The sequence below is a fragment of the Drosophila ficusphila genome, unplaced genomic scaffold (genome assembly GCF_018152265.1).
Source record: "Drosophila ficusphila isolate 14025-0441.05 unplaced genomic scaffold, ASM1815226v1 contig_198, whole genome shotgun sequence".
Classification (NCBI taxonomy): domain Eukaryota; kingdom Metazoa; phylum Arthropoda; class Insecta; order Diptera; family Drosophilidae; genus Drosophila; species Drosophila ficusphila.
The window spans coordinates 5,781,074-5,789,315 of record NW_025064092.1 but is presented as its reverse complement, the minus strand read 5'-3'; the positions used below and the strand labels follow the sequence as shown (position 1 = coordinate 5,789,315).

The following is an 8,242-nucleotide window of genomic DNA, read 5'->3' as shown; positions in this document are numbered from 1 at the left end:
TTGTTGTTGTTGTAATTGTTGCTACTGATGTTGTTGTAGTTGTTGCTTACTGCTGATGTTGCTGCTTTTGCTGCTGTTGCTGCTGTTGCTCCGACACGACGACGCGTCGGCATCAAATCACAAATGGCGCCAGTCCGACACAGCAGCAGCTGTCGGGGTGAAAGAGGGGGCAGCACTGGCGGCCAGGGGCGGCGATGGCGGGGAACTGAGGGGGTAAGGGGGTAACAACACAATGGGGGAAGTGCCGAGGAAAAGGGGGCAGCATTTCACATCACATCACTTCGCACGTGACCGACGGGTTGGGGCGCAGCTTTTGGTCAAGTTGAAATGCAAATTGCAACTTCCGTTAAATTGCTGCAGCTGCACAGCTGTGCATGTTGCACAGTGAGAAAAAATTATATCATTTCAAAATATATTCGGTAGATATTAAACCAAAATAAAAAATATTTTGAAGAGCTTATTTTCGTTTTTAATAAATTATAATTAATTAACAAGCTTGCCATTTAAAAGCAACCAAATAAAACGAATGACACTTCAAATGATTTAAATATGTATTAAAATAAACAACAAATGCATTTTAAATTCCAGTGATTTTTAATTATTGCATTTAGTCAATCAAAAACTAGAAATGTGTTTTATTTCAGCGAAATAATTCCATCAGCAAATGCAAAATAATGACAACTGATTGATTCTGGCATAATTCAAACCATTTAAATTATTGTAAAGCAAAATACATTATTATTGACTATTAACTACGCAACTGTTTGCCAACATTAAAACTGTGTTTGTGCCAAATAAAATGATAGATAATTATGATGAAATCATCATTAAACTATAGTATTTTTTATAGTGCAGAACATCGAAGGAGAAAGACAGAAGCAGACAGCCAGCGAGACATTCATTGAGCTTGGTTTACAGGCATGGATTTTGGGTTTTTCCGTTCTGGTTGTGGTATTCGGTTTCAGTTTCGCAGTGGCAATGGCGTTGAGTTGCACCTTCAACCTTTAGCCCCTGCCCCCCCTTAATCCCTCCAGTCCACTCCTCGATCCACAATCGCAAATCCACATCCAACCGATTCACCTGGCAGTCAATCACACGTAGGCAGCTTCTGCTCGTCAGGCCCGTTGATGAATTATGGCCATGGAGCCCAAGCCCCTCTCTTTGTGGCCTTTGTGCCTCCAATGTGGCCTCCAATGTGGCCTCCGATGGAGCTGCTGTTGCAGATGGAGCTGCAGATGGAATTGGAGTCGCTGGCGATACCCTTTAGCCGCATCTCTTCTTGGTTCTTCGGTCGCGAAAAAAGGAGAAGGCAGCTGTGAATGGAAATGCAATTACCGCAGAAATAGATTCCATGGGGCTCTTGCCTGCCAAAGCTGAGGCGAATGCAAATTAAGAGGGACTTGATGTACCAAAGTCGAGGCCCTTTTCGTATGCCTTATCGGATAAATTAAAAACACAGCTCTTCTTTGAATATTTTTCACTGCAAAAAGTGGATTTAAAAAATTATTTGAAAATGACCAAATCCAAGCACTTCTAAAGCCATTAATTTCTTAATTTTCATTTGAATTAAGGTTTAAGGTATAACCCATAACATTGGTAATTTTAATCTGAGTTATGAGTGGTATACCTCGTTGAATTTGCTGTTTAAATATCTAAAAAACTGCAAATACTTTCTTTCAAAATTTTTGTAGGGGTCTTTCTTGAATCCTTTGAAGAATGCTTTTTGTTTTTGATTTTTAGGCTAGCCATAAAAGCGCTGTAAATCAGGCAAAAATCATTCAATTTTAACGTTTTCTTTGCCGCTGCAAAATGAGGTACAATAGTTTTAGGCATATTGATATCTGTAAACGGGACTAGCTCATAATGATTTATGGACTTGCTGAGATTTTAAATGGCCCTTAAAGCTGTTAATGTCCTTAAATGTATTCCCCTTTATTTTTGGAGCGTACTGGTTAGCCGCTTGATTTATAGAAAAAGTTGCAGCCAATAAATGTCAACATAAACTTGCGCCCTTCCAGTCGCAGTCCTCTAGATGCTCTGTCTCCCTCCCACGGCCATCTCGCCGTCTCGCTCTCGCCGGGGTTTCAGTGGTAAGCAACATTTTCTAATTACAAAACTAACATTTACAATGTAACTTGAAGCAAGAAGGGCGAGAGTCGCTGGCGATGAGAGCGGTTGAATGCAACAAGTTGCATACACAATTAGCACAAGGATACAGTAGCACACGCACACAATTATACACCATGCAGGAGCACACACACATACATTGAGATACACACACACGCACACACACACTCTGACAAGGGAAAATCCCTTTGGGCCGTGGAAGCGTCTGTTTAACTTTCAAGTGGCGTTCTACGATACTCATAAAATTTCCTCCAGGTAATTTTCTGTCATGTTTCGGCTGCAAGTGTGTTTGTGTGTGTGTGCATTGTTCCACTGGACTTTCCACTCACACACAAGGACTTCACACACACACACTGGCTTCCTTTGACTCCTGACAATCCTGCCGCCCCTTTGGCCTTAGCCAACTTCAATCACATTGCACTTTTGGCCACTTAAAGCTCGCCTTGTTGCTGCTGCCAAGATACACTAACTTAAGGGAAGGGTATAAAGGGTGTAAGGATAAGGATGTGCTGCTAAAAAATTTAACAATTGGTAGGATATTTATACTCTTAAATAGCTAGGTAAATTTTTAAATTTATATTATTATTTATTATGAAGGAAAGTATTTAATTATGTTTTCTTTTAAATTATTTCTTGCATAAGTTTTTGCTTAATTTATTGTTCTAAAATGTCTTGTTTTAAAGGGTATTTAAAATTCCCCCTTTAAATGAAACCCCTTGTCCACTTTCGTGTTGTTGGCTGTTTGCTGGCTGTTATTTGTTGTTGATTTTACTGCATTTAATGAACGCTGTCCGCCGCTTTCGCCTGCAAGTATGCAGCTCGAATTTTGTCAAACGCATTAAAACATTATTAAGAGCCACCTCGCCACTCGCTCCTGTGTGTGTGTATGTGTGTGTGTGTGTGTTTGTATGTGAGTGTTTGTGTATGAGTGTTTGTGCCTTAAATATTTAATTATATTTAGCTGCCTAAAGTACTTACAGTTTTGCGCTCTTAGTGACATCCGTGCGGACAACATGGCGTATGATTAACATGTGTGTTAGCCGACGGGCATAAAATCTCTGGCTGCTAATCGCTTACGCAAGAATACGCTCCATAATGGCCAAAAGACAAATTGGCAAGCGGCGAGCAGCGAGCCCGAAAAACCCAGAGATCCGACAGATACAGATGTATCTTCACCCCTCGACTTGCGATTTGCTCTTTTCTTTGCCATATTTTTTCCATAAATAATTTCCATAAAAACTTGTTAAAGTTCAAGACAAGTAAATAAATAAATGGAGTGGGGAAGACAGAGAAAGAGGATGGGGAAGAGAGGGAGAGGGAGAGCACCGGCAATATCCATATGTTCAGGGAGGATATGGCAGGGGATCGGCGGGATTGGGCAGAAAGATATGTCCGTGCATTCGACTTTATGCCCCGGAGCACAAAGTAAACACTTTTTGGTGTCTTCCTCTCACTGCCTCGAAATTCTCTGGTCTGTGCCTGCATCCTGGTTATTTAAATACCCCACATTTCGGGGGCAGGGTGTATGGATATATTTGAGGTTTCTTTAATCTAGATTCCCCTAAGAAACCAACTTGAAAGTGGCTATTTTCAGACGTGTGTATTGTATTTCAGGCAGAGCTTTTTAAAAAGTTTGTCTTTATAAATTTACAAGTATTTTGATCCTGAAATAAAGTTAAATATCCTATTGATAAGAAACATATATTTTATGTATTATATTCTGAAGATCAACATAATATTGCTAGGTTTATTATATATACATATTGTATAATTCTTTCATTTTTTTTTTCTAATTTTCAGCTATTAATTAATCACTTGATAGACCCCAGATTTTCCTTCAAATTCCAACTTTTCCTTTATGTTGATTCGATTTTATTCCCGCTCCGATATTTAGCTTGTTCGGGTTTTCTGTGCTTTTCGATGCCGTAGTTTTTCGCTGGTCTCCGTTTTGTTTGGCAACTTTTCGTGGCCATAAACACGTACGCGTTGCCATCGCAGTTTCAGCTTTTCCACACACACACTCGCAAATATAGAAAAAAATAACACACACACATGGGAAGATCGTTTGTTGTTGTTGTTGGGAAAACTCAATTTAGCTTTTTGCAACCTTTACAGAAAAAATAAGAAAAAAAAAAGAATAGCGAGTAGCTGCAGAAGAAAAGGGAAAAATCCGGGAGAAAAGTGGAAGATGCAGGCGAACAAAAAAATGAATTCCTTTTCTTTCTACTATTTTTTTGTGCCGCCATCTCGCTCTTATTCGTTTTATCTCGCTTGCTCGCTCACTCCACTTTATTCATGTCAAACGAGAAAAATCCACTCACACACACACACACACACGTACACACACTCAGAATAACAACAACAATAGAGCTCCCCTGTCAACGTTTTCGCCCCCCATTTTTCCCCCGCCCCTGAAGTAAAATAAGAAGGAAAAAAATGTTGAGCAAAAATAGAGGGGGAAAAAATAGGAAAACAAGAGCCTCCCAAAAACTGGGAGAAGAATCTTTTGACTAGAAACGGACTGCATGTCCTGCCCCCCCGCCCCCAGCCACACCCCCTTTTTCTATACGCCCTGTGTGTGTGGTACGTGCCTCGCTTGCCGCTTATTAGAAATCAAATCCCATAAAAGCCACACTGAGCCACCAGAGCAAGAGGCGCCGGAAAACCAGTGAGCGGAGGGGGGCTGGCAAAAATTGAGCTGGGAAAACAAAAAAGGGGATGGAGGGAAAAATCGGGGAGAGGGGGAAAAGCACAAAGCACTCGATGGTAACGTTTAAGGGCACAGGAAAACGCAGATCAAATTTTTCAGTCACTTGTCTTTTTCCAAACATTTTATAGAATAAATAATAAATATTTGTAATAGATATTTATAAGTAATAATTCCATTTTTAATGAAACTTTACATATTCTTTTATATATTTCCCTGTTTATTTTATTTGTTTTACTAGGCGTATACGTAATGGATAAAGTAAAAATCTTTGGCTACAAGCGCTGGTCATCAAAAATATATATGTTCTTATTTGAAATTATATCCAGAGTTATCGCAATTGTTTCCACGGTTCGCAGAGTTCTGAATGCTCCAAATTCGCACTGGATCGCAATTTTGGAAGCTGGGGCCGGAGGCCACCAGAAAACAGAAATAGTTAGTCAGCCCGGTTATCTGTGGCTTTGTCATACACAAACTCACATACATACAAACATTCAGAAACGACTCTGTACAGGTGAACGGGATACATACATATATATATATATATATATATATATATATATATTTATATACATAAATATATTCCTCTGACTTTGCGGTTGGTTTAACAATGTTTGCCATTTACCTGAAAGAGAAAAAATGGCAGCAAAGATTTCGATTGCACCACGATGATGAGATGGGAAAACCTTTTGGGGTTTTTCTTATCAATGGAACAGATTTAAATGCGGGAAACTAGAAAACCTGAAGAGGATGTAGGATGCCCGCAAAATAGGAATAATATTTGGAAATTCGGATAACAAGCGTTTAGCTTGCGAGTTAAATTTGATTTTCAGATATTCACATTTAAACGATTCATTCGTTGGTATTCAGATCCAACAGTAAGTTTAAAAACCTAAAGAACAAGGACTTCCTTTCTATGATTTCTGCATAGCACGACTTTCTTTTGGTTTTACGCTTGCAGAACTTGCAATATCTAAAGTTGATTTTTCGATTTCGACTGCTTGCAAATCGGGAATATTATCTTTGGCGTGGCAAGGACATGGACATGGGCGGTGGGCTGAAAAAGTGGGGGCCACAATGCTGACACTGCACACAGTTGCCACTTAAAACCGAAACCGACACACCCCGGGGGGCGTGGCATTCGAATGGGCGGAGGGGGTGGCGGCAATAAAGGAGAAGAAGAAGAGGAGCGACAGTGACGAGGACGAAGGGGACAAAAGCTGACTGACAATCCGCACTGTCCGAGTCCCCTTCCAAAAAAAAGTTCCCCCTCCCCCCAAACTGACCCCCTTGAACCGCCTGCTTTCAGTCGCCCATTCCAACGCCTCTGTGCTACACAAGAAAAGATCAAGGTTTTTTTCTATAATTAAAAATTTAATAACTAAAGTTAAACAATAACCAGTTTATTTTTAAAATTGTATTACAGGGATGTATTTAATTATAATTCATTAAATAATATTAATGATGAGAACTCTTTATTCTTAATAAATTGTATTTTCTTATTTTCATCTTATTTTTAATCTGAACTCTAGGATTGGTTTTAGTTTTTTCTCAGTGCACCACCCCTTTTTTCTGGCCATTTGTCCACCGGCCTTCGTTTGTGTCTGTGAATCGCACAAATCCCCAAGTGCCCTCAGAAGCGAATGGGGATGCCAAAGGGGGGCCTTCGGGGGTGGAGGGGGGCTGAGTGGTCAAGGGGCGGAGGTTGAGGGGGGTTCGAGGCTAGAGGCGGGGCTCCAGGGGGGCTTCTCTGTGCGACAGACGACAGTTGCCATTGCCTTTGGTCTGCTTGATATTTTGTCATTTGTGTCACGTTCGCCATTCATGATGATTTCGTTCTCGTTCTCGTTTTCGTTTTGTTGGTATCCTTCTCCCTCTGTGTCTGTGTGTGTGTGTGGGTTCCCCCGACCCCCCGAAATCCCCTCTTTTGGCCACCAGCCGACTGGCCATTCATTCAAGTTCCCCCCTTTTCTGTGGCATTTTGTGCGCCATTTTGCCGTTTTTATTTATGGAATGCAGCTACTCGGTGACGTTGTTGTTGGCTTCACCCCCTCTTCCCCCTCTTACTCCTTCTCCTAAGGCCCCCCTGCCACGCCCCTGTCGCCGCCCCCCGCTTGGGGATCCTCTCCGCCGACTGTCCCTGTGGTACGTGTGTTATCCTTTTGCGTTCATCCATTTCGAGCATTCCGCCTGCCACAATAATTCCCACGTACACTACGCTTTTGCACTGAGAGAAAATTTTTATGTGGTAACCAATAAACGAAGAGAAGTTTGATACGTTTAATTAAAAAAAATGCTTGCAATATATTTACAATATGTTCGAAGTTTTTATCAGAGTCAAGTGTTTAATTCAAATCCATTCACATATATTTAGTAATACATTTATAATATTATCTTGTATGAAAGACATTTCTTGATAAATACATGATTTCATAATGGCATAAATAATATTTTTTAAAGCTTTAAATTTAATTTAATTTTTTGACAGTGCAGCTTCCAACTTCAATTTCCCAGTGCCAGCCGAAACTTTAGGCTCTCTTTGCCTCTCGCTCTATAAATGTATCCACTTTCAGCATTTTTCTCCGCCATCCTGTTCCCCACTTTCCCCCGATTTGCCCACCACTTTTCTCTATCCACCTTTCTCCTTATTTTTTGTGTCAGTGCAGAGCATAAATTTTCAGCATTTTTCTTGTTGCCGCCTGTTTGGCAAAGAGAAAAGTAGGGACCAATCCCCAAAATCGGAGGAAGGGGAAAGGCACAGGGATAAGCGCAGATAACGTCCGGCGATTTTCTATATCATGAACAAGAGCGGTTCAAAAAGTTGCCAAAAATGTCATAGAGAAAACTTACTTTGAAGCTGAGCGAAAAAAGTAAACAGATTTTAAAGGAGTCTCAGCGATTTAAGCACATTGAACATTAAGTATTGAATAATCCTTTAATAATACATTGAGCAGGTATTTCTTATGATTTTTAAAGTTTAAGTAAGATTTAAAACACACCACAGTTACTTTTGTATTTCCACAAAAATATTGTTTTCATTTCCTTTTCAACTTTTTGAGCAACCTCCTTTGTGAGTGCCATTGCATAGTTTGCTTTTCTATTTTTTTATTATTTTTTTTTTTGTGATACTTGTGGTTGCGTCCCTCAGTCGTTTACTTTTCGTCTTTTTTTTTTTCTTTTTCGGTTTCAGGTTTTGTGATAGTTAAGCCCAATTTTTTTTCCTGTTCTTGAGGGGAAAACCCCAATTTCCCCAATGCTTCGAGAACGTTGTCAAGTCTGCAAGGGATTTGCATTTTATTTGCACAACCGAAATTTATGAAACAACAGAGAGAGGTGGTTTTACTTTACGAAAGGAACTTTAAAATACCCTTTAACGGGTTTTTTTTTGTAACTAAAACAATGTTTAAC

The 8,242-nt window shown here is 40.0% G+C and overlaps 1 long non-coding RNA gene across 1 annotated transcript; it reads right to left on the bottom strand.

Moving 5' to 3' along the window:
• Nucleotides 1–7,183: 7,183 nt before the first annotated feature.
• On the bottom strand, nt 7,184–7,885 carry LOC108088592. The gene is made up of 2 exons (XR_001771234.1): nt 7,685–7,885; nt 7,184–7,625 (listed from the first exon to the last, which is right to left on the bottom strand). It is a non-coding gene; the product is annotated as an uncharacterized LOC108088592 (long non-coding RNA).
• Nucleotides 7,886–8,242: the final 357 nt, after the last annotated feature.